The following is a 15,347-nucleotide window of genomic DNA, read 5'->3' on the forward strand; positions in this document are numbered from 1 at the left end:
TACCACAGCCAGGGTTGGTCCCTCGGTTGCTCTCTGCACCCCGCGGTTCGCGCAGGAGCTTGCTCGTTCCCTCCTCTCCATCTCCAGCACCGCACGCCCCTGCCCACACGCACGTCTCCCTGCATCTCTCCTGTCCACTGCTCTAAGGGTAGATTAACACAGCAGGCACCGAGCTGCCACAGCCGGCCATGGGTATATCCCAGTTGGCTCATTTAAAACTAGCTCATGCATCTTACGCTACGCCGCAGTTGCTCTTCACTCTGCAAAGGAGCGGGAGTCAAACTTATGCAGCCGCGCGTGCAGCTCTGCCTCCCAACTCTTACCATGGTGCTGGGCAAATCCTGCCATCCCACTGCCTCGACTCTGCCACCAGAAAAATGGGAAATAAGATTTTCTCTTGCCTGTGTTGTAAGGATTATTGCTTAGGATGGCTGGGTGCTGAGGTCTCAGCACTTCTGGAAAAAAAAAAGCGGTGCAAAAAAAGCCCAAGCCAAAAAGCACAGTCAGGGTGTTTGCACTAACGCTGCGTGCGTGAGGAAAGCTGTGCCCAGCATTTCCAACCTGCGAGAGGAGCCTCTCCCGAGCCCCCCAGCAGCAGCCAGGCACCACCGCCGGCTCACCCACTGGCTCCTGTCTGCCCAGCCGAGGAGACTCACACCCGGACCCCAGAGCCAAGCAGCAGCTCTCCCCTAGCTGAGCAGCGCACAGGCAGCACTCCGCTCCTCCCTGCCCAAAGTCACACTCTGCAGAGCTTACGGCAGCTTCTTGGCAGAAGAAGCTTTTTTTTTTTTTTCCCTTCTATTTTTTTTTCCCCTTCCCTCCCCGACGATGCTGCATTTACAGCATCAGCTGTGCAGGGTGAGGATGCGTCCCCAGGAGCACCGCAGCATGGCCCCTGCATCCCGGTGGGTGCAGGGCATCTCTTGGATCACACCAACCCATCACAGCACCCCGCTCTGCTCCCACACCGCTGGGGACCCGTGGACGCCACAAGGACATTGCCGGTTTTGTCTCCCGGCGGGCAGCCCACCCGCTCGGGCTGACAGCAAAGGGTCCGCGTGCTTACGCCATCAACTACCACGTTTCACTCGGAGGAATGAAGATTGACTTGGACATTCAACCCCAAATTTTCTCCCTCAGTTTCTCATTTCGGCTCTGCTTTCCATCCTTACCTTAATCTTGCTACAGCTCTGTGAATAATTGACTTCTTGGTTCACTGCCTCAACCAAGAGATTGCTAGAAAAAAAAATCATTTCATGTTGGCCCAAAACCTAATGGTTTGTGCGTCTCGCTGAACAAAATGTTTCTTTAGCTCAAAATGAAGCATTTTATTTTCGGAGTTATTTTTACCTCATTTTTTCAAGTTATGGTCATTGAATCCAGCTCTGAAATGATGTCTTAAAAAAACCATTAAGCCCTTTGTTTTGAATATACCAAAAGGAAAATTTTGAATTGTTATCTTTTCAGATTATTTTGGGTTTTGCAACTTATTGGCTTTGTTTGTTTGTCTGGGGGGTGTGTGGAGAGGGCAGACTGCCAGAATGAGTCATCCCGTTTGGCAGAAAATGATAAACAATTTCAATTGATTTTAAAATTTCATTTTTTTCAGAAAAAGTCCGGCAATCCCCCTCATGAACTTCCCCCACTGCTGTAGAGCAGCTCCTGGGGACACAGCCCCACAGAGCCATCCATGGTAGTCAAACTGCCTGTCTGCCCTGTTCCATGATAATTCTTCAAGGATTATTTGCCATATGGCAAATCCTTGCTTCACAGCCATGTCGCGCTGGAACTTATTCCTGATTTGTTCTTATCACCTCCAAGTCCATTTCAGACCTTGCCCTTTTCCAAATTCCTCTTCAGCCTTTCGTGCTTCTGATTCTTCTCTAGATATAGAGAAAACCTATCTACCACCCTGTTCCTATTTTACAATTCTCTCTGCCGATACCCTCTAGGTCCCCTTGGGATATTTCTTTGCCTGTGCCAATACGGGCAAGGCCTCCCATTTTGGCATCAAGTATAAAAATCAATATCATCACCATTTGTGCTCCCTTCTAAATCACTGACAGAGGTATTAGGCTGGACCCAGCAGAAACTCAGCCCCTAAATCCATTCCCATCTGTGAACAGCATCCAGCAAACTCCGGCCAAGCGGCAGCGCTGCTGTCCAAGCCAGGAGGAATCTGCTGCAGGAGTATTTTGAGGCAGTGTCTGATCTTGCTAAATATACTTAACTGCAAGAGTAGGATGCTGAGGCTGCAGAGGACTTCTGTAGATAGATTCACAGTCATTAGGCTGTGTATTAGACTAAAAGCTTGGATCTTTCCAAGCGGCCTTGAGCAGACAATGGGGCACCTCTCCCACCCCTCCTGGGATAAAACGCCCAGCCTTGGGCACTGGGCAGCGGGTTTGGGTATGAAGTTGAGGGGTCATGAGTGTCTGCATTGTTTCCCTGGTGTCCTGGTCAGAAGGCTAGCAGTCAGCAAGGAGGATGCTGGAGACCCACCATAGTCTGGGAAAAGACATCCAAACAGGGCCAAACAGCCCATTCCAGCCCAACTGATGGAAAGCAGCAGAGATACCTGCAGGGAACCACAGCAGGGAAAGCCAGCTCTGAAGAGACCTGCCTTGCGCAGGAGGAGACACAGAAAAAGGTACAAAGAGACAGAGAAGAAGGAGAGGATGAAAAATCCATCTCATGGAGATCAAGGATAAGATTGTACATATGCACAACCCGGGACAGGAAAATGAAATTCCAGTTCATGTGAGCCTCATGCAGCTAATACTCTTTTGGGACTGGATTTGGCTCTATGGAGAACTGGAGTTTACTCTTCATAAGCAAGACAAAACAAGCAATAAAACCTCTCTTGATGGGGATTTCACCCACTTTAATGGTGCTGCAGGTAGAGACATCCTGCCAAGAAATGGTCCAAAAAGTTTCCTCAAATATCAGTATGAGGGAACTGTGGAAATCCATCTGATATTTGCCAGGGACAGGGAATCCTCTCTTAATGACTTTTATGTTTAAAAAGGTGGCATCAATTTCTCTATTACCACTTCCATTTGACTTTATGGTAACAAACAGATTGACTAGAAATTGTCCTTTTTCACTCAATACGGTAGCTCTCAGCAAACAGCTGGAGATCATCTAGGAAGATGGGAGAATTTAGGGGAACACATTCTCAGGTCTTTTTTCGGCATGAGTGTCTGACTGCTATTAAGGGGGGAAACTTCACCTGTACAGAAAACAGATTTCCTGCAGGAACCTCTGCCACTGTAACTCCAGAGGAAAAACGATGTTCTCAATAGGAAAGCATCCAAGAGAAAAAGTCTCACCAGCATGTGCTAGTGCACAAGAAACAGGGACCAGAGCTAGGAAATCTTGCATTCTATGTATCCTTTAACACTAATTTATTGCCATTAAAGGAGGGGACTTAGATGAAAGATGTGTCTCTGCTTTCGATTCTTCATCTATAATGCAAAGATACAGATACTGCCCTAGCAAAGGGTATGCTGATTAGTTGACGTTTATACAGCCATTTGAGAATATAATGAGTTATGTCATTATTAAGCATTATTATAAAGCTGCAGCTCTGGATGAAAGCCAAATCTCAATGTGTAAGTCAAAGGAAATTGAAAATTCTGGCTGAAATTCTTAAAATCAAAATCACCACTCATACCTACAAAATACACCACCACGACCGCTAGCCCAGGTGCTCAATTATCCCGGTACAATTCTCTGCAGGCACAGCAGGAAGGGGAATTTAAGGACAGGGAAAATCTTTAGGCTGAATATCCACCTCACATTTGCACTCAGCGTAAATGAGACATCAGTTGCGTTTGCTTTGGTGACAGGAGCCGCAGCAGCGCAGTGGTAAAGGCTGTCTCTGGGTAGGTCAATGAAGACATCGGCGAGGTGTTGTAATAGATGTCCAGGATGCGGATTGATTCAGTGAAGGAGACACAGCAGCGACAGGAGAGCCCGAGGTCTCATGTCACTGCTCAGGGGCTGCGACCCCTGCTCACGAAAAGCTGAAGCTGTCATGAACATCCCAGGCTTAACTCTGACCCTGCCAGCGCTCGGCGTTTTATCGTAACCTCCCTGTGCAACTGTCTGCAGGAGTGGAAGAGGGGACCAGCAGTGCTGGAGAGGGGCAGGAGGCTGAGCAAGGAGAGGGATTTCCAAGGCAAGGAACCGAACTGACCTCAGGCCAAGTTGCACATTTTTCCATCAGCATGCAAACGCTCACAAGCCCCCACTGGATGCTGGGTTTATCTTCAAAGACGGTGACTCAGTGCATGAAGGTGTCAGGAAAGAAATTAATGCCAAGAGTGCCCCCTCCTCCTTGAATGCTTTTGGGATAATATATTGAGGAAACCCTGTCGGACAGTACAAGGTAGCAGAGACTGGAAATGACAGAATTCAATGTAACGTGCCTTGCAATAAAGCATTGCATTGGGCTAACCAGTGTTTCTGAAAAGTAGCTTTTAGATGATACAGAAAACCTGTGCCTGCTTTGGGGCAACATCCCCTGGAATCTGCCAAAAGCCCATTCCCAAGGGAAAGTATGATGCTGTGCACAACATCTACTACGCCTTCAAATGACTCCAGTCCTCACCTTCATTTATATGCTAAATTAACATTAATAGCATAGCCTCTCACTGCCATTTCAGAGTAACTCTTCAAGCACATCACAATTCAAAAGAATCTTAGGCCTATCAAAACGTAATGGAAAATTAAGATAAAAGCATCTCTCTAGAAGAAACATTGTAATTTAAAAAAAACAAAGAAATGCTGATTTATAACACTCACCTAATGAAGCTGACTTTTGCTTTCAGAACAAGCATAAGAACCAGAAAGAAAACTAAAGTTTCAATCTTCAAGCAAAGATTTTCGTTAGTCTCATGTGAGTATTTTTACTCTGACTGGAGGCACAGCACAACAGCACGGCAGGACTGAGAAATCTGTTATTTCAAGCCCAGTTCTGTGGCTATTAAATGTTTGGGAACTTCGAACAGTATCATCCCATGTGATAAGGCACTAAGTCAGCCTTTAGCGACAAAAGCATAGTATTTTTTCCACACAGAGGTACAGAGAATACTTGTACAATATATATACTTTTTATATAATATAAGTAGCTCATTCACACTTTATCATAGGCAACATCCAAACTCTGCACTGAAAAATGAAATTACCAGCTGGAATCATCAGCATTTTTATGGCATTTGGCCTTTAACATGTGACTGTTGGGCAAACACCACATTTGTTTTCACAATATTCCTGTAGGAACGAGGTGACGCCTCTCTGCCTGAGCTAGAGAAGCGTATTTTGAGTTTTTGCAAAAAGTTAAACGAGGATCTTACGAGCAACAGGTTAATTAGCTCTAACAATCTTCATTGAATGCCCTCTGGAAAGAGCACAGGCAGGAGCTCTGTGAAACCAAAGAAGTAAATAAGGTAATCAGAGAGCACCGGCACCAGGGTACAAATGAAGGTTAGACAGACAACTTCCACTCCAGCATGTGCAAGCTTTTGAGAGCTTGACTTTGTAATCTCAATAATGTTCCCTTGGCACAGAGGTGTAATTTCTGAAGATTTTTCTTAGCCAGTACAGTTACAGGAGAGAATAACCTCTGTATTTCCCATCCCACCCTTTCTGAGAAAGGCCTCTCACTTGCACACGCTGACGTTTGTAACCAAGCAAAGGCACCGTATGTTTGTGATGTAAATATTAGCCCAGCAGAGAAACACCTTTTTATTACCCTGTTGAAAGTCCTTCAGAGAGGGCGGTGAAGGGCAGTGGGGTCCAAAAGAAACCTTCTGGGCTGGCAAGACGGGCAGGCAAGACCACACCACACATTCGCGAGACAACGTCCCCCACCACGTGTGCCTGCACGAAGTTTCAGCCTGGGCTTGGAAAGGCTCCTGGGGTCGCAGATCAAAGTCCCCAGTCCTCTCCCAGGACTGGGGCCCCACGCACCCCTTCTCACCCCAAAAATTCCCTGCTTCCTGCTACAGGGTCATCCTATAGGAAATGAGATTTATTTACAAAACTTGCCCTTACACAGCTGCTTTTGCAAGCTCTTTTACATTAGGCTTCAAGGAACCAAAGGAGCTGGAGGTCAAATACTCCAAGGGCAAAACGCACAGCAAGGGTGAATTTTCCAGCCCAGGTGAGATGAATCTTGCAGGTGTAAATACAAAACAAATCATGTATGACTGTTATATGCATTGCCCTTCTCCACTCCCTTTGTTCATCTGTTGCTCACCCTTCTCCGGTCTCCTGCTCTCCCTCACCAGATACTGCTGTCCTGTAGCGCCCCATCCTAGGCTCTCTGTGGCTCTTCAAGTTTTATCTGAAATCTACCCTTCCTCCCTTGTTATATCTTTTAACTCCTTTCTTCTATTACTCAAATTAAAAGACATTTTGCATGTAACTCAGTCTCACAAAAGTATCATGAAAGATCACAAGCCAGATGCGGTGGACTGGGGGCAGCTATTACTGGAATGAGAAATGAGTTTTGGTTCTTCAGCTCAGGAAAACAGGATTTAATCAGTACAAAAATCAGAGCTTTACCTTCACAAAACACCACTTGTTTTGGACCTCCTTTATCAAAACACAAAGCAGATGAATATAAAATGCAAATACTGTACTGAGTAGAGCAATGGTCATGTTCCCCTCCAGCCACCCCTCCATCCAACAACCCCATTTCCAGGAGGAGGGATCAGAGATCAGTAGGACGTGAACTTCATAAAATTACCAAACGCAGAAAAATGTCTGTATGCCTAGGATCTAAACCATGCTAATATGTTCACCACTACAGCATCTAGACTGAGTGTCTCTGACCTACCACAGTTTCTTCTGATCTGCTGCAAACTTTTGCAAACCAAAACAACGCTGCCTCTGCCATTGCGTTCTCTTCCTCCCATACACCATGCCTCCAATCCAAAGGTCTTTTTCACTTCTCTTTCCTCCCTCCCCCATTCTTTGTCTCAGCATCCTCTTCTGTGCCGCCCACACACTTGGAGAGCAGAGAGCAGACCAATCTGGCATGCTCAAATAACAACAAAAAAAGGAAAGAAAAAAAAAAAAAGTTGTTGTTTTCTGGCCTCGAAGACTCCTCTGTATTTTTATCTGGAGGGAGCAATCAAATCTCTTTTCCTTTCACCAGGAACCAAAGGGAATGGCGATGCCTCCTCACATTCTCACAAATCAGCCCCGACAAAAACGAGGGGGAAAGGCTGGCATTTCTTCTCGACACACAGGCACCTTTGAACAGGAACATGAAGCTTGTTTTTAACCATGCCTTCTTCCAGCACCAAGCACCGGTTAAAAATATCCATTTTTACAAGGTGGGGTTTGATTAGCCAGTTTTGTTGTTTGCTTTTCTTAAAAAGGGCTGAGGACAAACTCTGCTGCCTGGAGGCTAGTTAACCAGCCGGGCGGTTATCGGCGCTTCGGGGACTGCTGGGCTGGCTGGGCACGCGCCCACACACGCAGCACAAGACAGGGCTTTGGAAGGGTGCAGACCTCCACGTGCGGCACGCACCCCTGCAGTGCCGACACGGCGCTGGCAGCGTTTACCCATCAAGGTCCCAATCCTGCAATCTCATCAGCATATGCAAAAAATCCACTCTGGCATAAAGCATCTAATGACATTAATGGCACACAGCACAGCAATACAGTCCAGGCATGTGGAAATAATCACAGGCCCAGAACCCAGGATGACTGATTTTTTTCCCATTCAACATATGTTTTACTTAGATGTCTGCTTCTTCCCACCCTTCTTTCTCTCACTCTCCCAAACTATTATTTGGTTTTGGTGGAACACATGAAAACATCTTTAATACAGGAACATTATAGGTTAAATCACACCTATTTGAGAAACAAAAAAAATGATTAACCTAGGTATAAACACGAGCTTTTATTAAATTCACATATTGCTAATAATAGGCAGAATCTGACCCCAGCACAACTGGCCACTGAGCAGATAAAATACATCTGAACTCTGTTCAGCATGAGGGTCTAAAACTAATGTTTGTGATTCCTACACAGAATTAGAACCAAAGAAGTTGAGTTTCAATGAGGTATAAATGTTGTTCATTAGGACCAAAGTGTATGTTCCACAGGATGACTCAAAAACTCTATGCTATTCTGTGCAGCTATTTGGTTTCTTAAGGTGACCTGTAAGCCACACCCCAGGCTGGTATAAATCAGCAATGACATCATTTACAACATCAGCCCAAACAGAGCGTCTTTCCCTCCCTATCAGGTCATCTTAACTCAGCTATTCTTATGTCCTGGAGAGGTTTTATCTGCACAAAAGCATTTTTACCCATGCAGCTACGTGTCAATTATGATGACGTTTGTCACTTTAGCTTTTTGTAGCCACACAGACAAAATGCCCATCTTCAATGGCTTTATCAACACAGTTGTAGCAACAGAGACTTCATAATGCAGATGCGGCCTTTAACCAGGCTTACACTAAGTATCCAGCTAGACTGCTCTGTTGAAAGCAAATTTTCATGTGTGTCTCTGGAAGTGGATCAGCCACCACACTCTTTGCCAATGTTTCTGACCTGTCAGGGCAGAAGTGGACATTTTCACACATCTCCTCCTACCTTGTAACTTCAGCAGCCAATACCAAGGCTTTGGGGGCAGCGGGATGTCCTTGCCCATAGGAGACTGTTGCTCTTCCCAGGGGAATCCCCACTTGACTCTCACCCAGCCTTCATGTTCAAGGAGAAAACACACACAGTTGACACTCAGTGCTCCCCAACTTCAACTAGATCTTCATCAAATCACACTGTGACTCACTGCTAATTCACATACAGTGTACTCAGTCCACTGACATTTCCAAGACCTCATTCAAGGTCTGACCGTGGTCTCACTCCCACTTCAGAAACTATTTATTTCCCCTGCAGCTGCAGAATGTGTTTGGAGGACAGGAGAGATGATGTTTTTCATTACTATAGAGTAGCTTAGAAGTATAAATCTTTTTCTGTCCATCTAGATTAAGATAGGAACATTAGACATGGGCATGAAAAGATTAATATCTCTGCATGCTCAGTGTTAGCAGGACAGGTCTGTACATTATACGGACGTGATACTATTTCAGATGATGGTCTTTTTAACAGTTAGAAGTCTATTCAAGATCCATGTCTTAGGAGTTTGTGATCTTCCCAGACATAAGTTTTTGATTCAAGACAAACCCCAGTACCACCTGTCAAGGCAGAGGTTTATTTAAAAGAATATATATGAGATGTGGGCAACCCATACCACAGTGACCCTAGCAACTCCCCTACAAATCGGCTGCTGTTGTTGAGGTGGGCAGGGAGCTGTCTGTCCCTGGAAGCTCAGAGACCAGAGTTTCCTTGCTGGTCATTCCTTCTGGATACTGTTCAGGCAAACCTAAAGATCAGTAGCTTGTACTTCTTTTCACACAACCTACTGTATATTGCTGATGCCATTTAGCTATCCGCTGCTTTGCAAGTCTGTAAAACACCTAACAGTCTGACTTTAAAACTCAGGCGACATCAGAGAAGCATCTTTATTAAATACCTTATTTCACCTTCTAGCAAACAGCAGCAGTGTCTCTACCACATAGCTGGGATGGACACTTATCTGGATAAGACCACAGTCTGAGCCAATGCTTTTTGGGACTTAGACAACTTGAGCTGAGGAAGGAAACTTGGAAGACATTGAAATTTGAGTGGGAGAGTTGTGTAAAGATGAACAGAAATATTTAAAGGAGATGGGCACAATGAAGAGGAAAGACATTTTTGCTGGCTCATGAAAATGAAACATATGCAGGGCTTAATCTGCCACCACTGAAATCAATAAGAATTTTGCCAGTGAAGCAAAACAAAAGCAGAAATGGAAACAACATCTGACATTTGCTATGTTAGACTCATACAAATTGCTGTAGTTAATAATTTATGAGATGGATAAATAATATACCATACGCAGTGGATGATTTTAAACTTTCATTTTCACAGTATGAAGGTGTCATGATCTGCAGAGTTTTGAAGCTTGTAAAGGCTGCCTATGCTGAGTCATATTTAGAAAGAGATTTTCCATTTGGATAGTCATGCTAAATCTATAAAGACACCAAACAAAAGAACACGTGAGAGGAAAAAAGATAAAAATACAACATAAAGATTAAGATGTATGCTCAAGAATAGAAAAGAATTTGGATAAAATTTGTTGTAAATAATTTATTGCTGAAGTAGCCCTCATAAACTTAAGTTCTTGGAACGTAAAAGGCAAAGTATTTCTGTAAATTATTAATGTTTGGGAACTGATCATATAAGCCTCATATAAGGCCAACTCCTTATCCAGCACAAATGAAAGCATCTGGCCTTGTATCTTTAAGATCATAATGAGATGACCGCTGAGCAGTCACTGTGGAAAGCATGGTATTCAGAAATTAATATCTCTCTGGGCAAAGAACATATAATGAAGATAACAAGGCAGAACAGAGAAACAGGACTTGGACTATCACATCAAAACCCAGGGATACTCAGTGGATTAGTCGTGCGGGCAGCAGACCCGCACTGGGAGACAGCAGAAGAACAGCGTGAGGAACTGGAGAGCAACCTACACAGCAGGCCAAAAGCAAGAAGAGAAACAAGAAATAAAAGAAGAAATAAAGGGGGTGCGAGGGATGACACGTTTCAGAAAGCTCTCAGCTCCCATCGAGTTGGCAAACAAGGAGGTCATATTTTATAAAGAGCTCAGCAAGAGGGGCATCAATCTTTTTCCCAGCCAGACTTGCAAATATTAAACCCTTGACAGCATGGCAGATGCTTGGAAACGTGGCCCTCCATGTGCCATTCCCACCACTTTAAAAAGCGGAGATTTTGCTCAATGTATTTTAGGCACACAGATTCCTACTGAGCAAAGCTTTGTGCATTTTTATTGTAAAACAACCTGAGTGTGAGCTAGTCTGTACCTCATGTGGGTTTTTCCAGCCTTTCACATCTCATGGGTGGCAGCAACGGCGGTCCGTCTGGCACATGCACAGACCAAGCTCCAGGACACAGAAAGTGTCACATGCATCACTCCAAGGGCTGCAGTGTTGCAGATGCATTGGAAACACCTAATGACTGCAGAAGGAAAGCACCTGTAGAAATCCTTATCTCTCTCACCATCAGGTATTTTAGCAGCCCCCAGAGACAGAGACAAGAAGATACTCAGCAGTGCGCTAGTCATTAAACGTACCTATTTTTTCAGTATTCATAGTTTGATGTAGAAGCATTTCGAAACTGAGAATTGCGAGGCTGTACATTGGCTGATATCCTTAAAAATTATCTGCTATATCTTTGGTAACATTCCATTTACCAAGGGGTTTAGCTGAAGCTAGAAGCCAGACAGGCAACACTTGCACTTAGCATGGAGGCTGACCCAAACATTACCGTGTAGTGGTAACCTCATGGAAAAAGGCCACACTGCTGAGATGTGAAGAAATCCTCCTGTGCCCAGCACAAACTCAGCATATCACCACCAGTAATGAATATCGGTAAATGAAGCTCCAGTCTCAGCCAGGAGCATGGGGTCTGCCCTACAGCTCCTCTCCTGGGCATCTGCAAGAGGGAGGCAGCTGCTGACCAGTCTCTGCTGATAGCAAGGACAACGGATCCCCCAGCCAGGAGGAGGAAGACAACCTTCAAAACAAAGAAAATATTTTCCAAGATTCCCATAGTAAAGACAGATATTGACAGATCAGGACAGTCAGAAAGATGTGTCGCCTTTCCCCCCAAAAGTCACTTGTTCAGAAGCTGCCAATAAAATGCCACCAGCTGGCCTTTATCCACATGGCGGTTACACCATCACAGCTCCATCACAGCTGAGCCCCTACAGAGTCATCAAGATTGAACGAACCACAAAAACCTAATTACACTGCTAATTTGTCCACAACTGAACGATTAAAATTCTTGTTTGACAGACCCCTACTGCTACTCACACACTGTCCTTGCAGGTGCCCCTAACGTATAGATTGGCCAAGGTCTTCAAGGCTGCAGGTTCTTCAGCTGGATCATCTCCCACTAACTCTAAATAACTAACCTTTGGGTAAGTAGCAGAGCATTATCAAGCCACCACAACTAGATCCAGGTCTAGCATTTCAGGGCAGTCAAATCCAGGGTTAGGTCCTGCTCTGGGAACTGTGTTTGTTAGAGCCATTTCCACAATTTACAGCCCTCAGAATGCAACAGGCTCTGATATCATAATTTCTAAATACTCTCTGCATAGCAGATGTTTTGTGTGTGTGCACTATCCCTCAAGCTTTTGCCATCTGTTTTTTACCTAATAAGTCAGGTGTTCATGTTTTTTAGTTGAAAGAATAAAATGTGGAGGTTTCATCTTCAAAAGAAGAAAATGCAGGGGTCCTTATGTTATTCTCTACACTCCTGCAAAACCTTGTTAGAAATTTCTGAAAAAAAATTTGGAGCACTAAGTGGAATGATTCCCCTTTAGTCACATATGAAAAACTATAGAGTAGGGCTGTAAGAGGGTGAATTGGCAGCACACACGGTGGAGCCTGACACCACCTGGATTTCTTCCCCCTTTTTAAATAAGCAAAGAGTAATATGAAGAGGCACCACGGAGACAGAGAGCTCTGACACCAGGCAAGGTGTGGAGGAGGAAGAGTAATGCTGAATGAATGCTGACATCTAAACATGGCCAGCAAGAGCCAGGGATGTCACAGATGGCTCAGATCCCGAGTCCTTAGAGGACCTCAGACTGCCACCCCCGACCAGCAGTGGGTCAGACCCCAGATGAGATGGGAGAGGCAACCAGCGCCAGATGCACAGAACCAGGACCACAGCGCTCAAGAACTGCCCACTCCTCTGCCCCTCTTCCAACCAGGGACACAAGCCAAGCAGTGAACAACGTTTTAATGGACTGTCGCTGGTGATGGACCAGCTGTGACACTTGGCAAGTTCCTCATTACCAGCCCCAGAAAAATGGCAATCATTGCAAATCTCATGTGGTTTAAGTTCAGCATCTTTTCTGATTACTGTTTGTGTGCAGGAAGCTTCCCTGCTGGAGCAAGTTCTTTTGCTATTTCTTCATATTCAAATAGTATTTATAGCATTCAATTTTAAAAAATTGTTTTAAACCTACTTCAAAGTTAAAAGATGCAAAAATCAAACAGCATGAACAACACGGCCACGATACCACAGTTCTCCCTCAACTGGACCCTAGATGTTGGCAATGCTCTGAAACACTAATGGCAAATACAAACCCACCATACATGGAAATAAGCTGTTTTCACCACTGATACATGCGCAAACAAGTGAAACAGTACTAATAGGAACGTTTGGAGAAAGAATATTTCCCATCCCAAACCAGACAGCTACAATCACCCAACTAGTAAGTAGAGGCACTATCACGAAGAGATCTGTGACATGCCAGTGAGGTGAGCAGTGAATGAAAACTCATTATTAACAGGTCAGAAGCAATTAATTGTTCAACCAGGAGCAGACAAACTTTAGATAACAAACACACACGTAAACATCCCAGTTTTACCAAAGGCAATTAACTAACAGGGAATGGGACAACTCAAACTGTTCACTGCACACAGTGCACCCAGTCTGAGGTGCCGCTGCAGCCCACAGAGACCCCTCCTGCAGTTCCCAGGCCACCTTCTATGGGTAATCTTCTGTGCAACCACCACCATCCTGGGCTTCTCTGCTCATGCTCTCAGCAAAGCAGCAATTTCAAGGGTGATTTTTCTCGCCTCTAATGTGAAAATGGGACTGGATCAAAAGCAAACCCTCTTTTCCCAGAGGTCACCCCCACAGCAACTTTAGTCAGCATATGTTATCTTCAGCATCCAGAGGGACTCTGGAGGATGACTGTCTGTCAACAGCAATGAAATCTTGAAAAAAAACCACAGCTGTAACCCTTGGTAAGAGTTACAGGGTTTGCTCCATGCCCAGTCTACAGAGGATAACATGACCACGGCACCCTCTTGAACTGCAGATCACTCATTTCACTGTGTTTACACCATCAGCTGTTGGCAAAACATGACTAATGCACTTTCTTGCTTTGAGGCTTAAGAACAAAACGTCTCTTACAGGACAGAACCTGCTCTGGTGGTTGCCAGTCAGACCAAGGCTGTGGATGGAGACTGGGATCTCATGACTCCTCTCTCCATGTGGAGCAGAGTCCTCTCGCATGCCCACCTTCCTCCCATCCCCAAACCAGCCTTTGCTCACCCCCTCTGTGGCTCTGAGGGTGGGACCGGGTTGCACAAGGTCATCCCTACCACTGCTCTATCCAAATGGGAGCCAAGGAAAAGCCGTGGAGAGAAGGACTTTCTCCTCCAAACATGAGGATGGGTGGCAGTGGGGCAGCAACTGCCACCACAGCACTTGCTGCTTCTTAGACATTCCCTCTTCTGAGATAACTGACTCTTCCCATTTGTGGAGCAGAGCGCTGTTTGCTAAGTCATATAAAAAAAGAGACAGGGAAACTAAATGCACTTCTAAACTGTCCTGTCCAGGGTGGGTGTGAGTTGCATTGCTCAATGCCACAGTCCACTCTGTGCTCATAGGCAGCACTCTGCCACGGCTCGATAAATAAGTAATAGCAAAACAGATCCCTTGTTCAGCTGCCTGTCAATAGAAGGAGATTGCTGTAAACTGCACTAGAGCATCTCCCAAGGGCTCATGCCTGTCAGAGATGCTTAGGACAACCCATAGGTAAGCTTTCCTGGCTCAAAATGGTGAGAATAGCAAGTTATTCTGCTCAGATCACAAGCAATCCATTTGCTCTCTTTGAGCACAACAACTTTGCAACACCCCGCCGGATCCCTTGCAAAATGCAAGGAAGTCTTCCAGGCACCACGAGGCAGAAAGCTATCAATTTTGGAGGGGATCATTAGGGAAAAGAAAAAAATCAGAAGGAAAAAAAAAGGGGCAACATAGATCTGTTTGCATCCAACTTGCAGATGTTACAGCTGCTGCTTCTGTAATTATGTGCAGATGAAATGAACAGGTAGTGGTGGCCAAGACAACTCTTCATCTCACTTCTGTCCCCTATCCCTAGAAAGTTTATAGGAAAATCACAAGTTACATGACTTCTCCCACAGAGAGAGAAAAGGGGCCACACAAACCATTGACTTGTGGGAAATGGCACGTGGGATACGCAGAGCCCTGAGCAAGGAGAGGAAGGGAAATGTTGTTCCGAAGTCCCCATAATCCTTGTGTTAAGCCAGGGATGCAGGGAGCTTCCAAAATACAGGATGAAATGGTGGGAAGAATATAGACACATAAATAATACGCAATGCATTTGGTCTACAGAGACAAAATGTGCAACACTCTGGTATGTAAACATAAAGA

At 45.1% G+C, this 15,347-nt stretch overlaps 1 protein-coding gene across 1 annotated transcript in view; it reads right to left on the bottom strand.

The window, feature by feature from the left end:
• The window catches only part of NEURL1 (neuralized E3 ubiquitin protein ligase 1), a 166,395-nt gene that overhangs the window by 97,077 nt on the left and 53,971 nt on the right, over positions 1-15,347 (bottom strand). The window lies entirely within an intron of this gene.

Source organism: Aquila chrysaetos, chromosome 11, assembly GCF_900496995.4.
Source record: "Aquila chrysaetos chrysaetos chromosome 11, bAquChr1.4, whole genome shotgun sequence".
Classification (NCBI taxonomy): Eukaryota; Metazoa; Chordata; class Aves; order Accipitriformes; family Accipitridae; genus Aquila; species Aquila chrysaetos.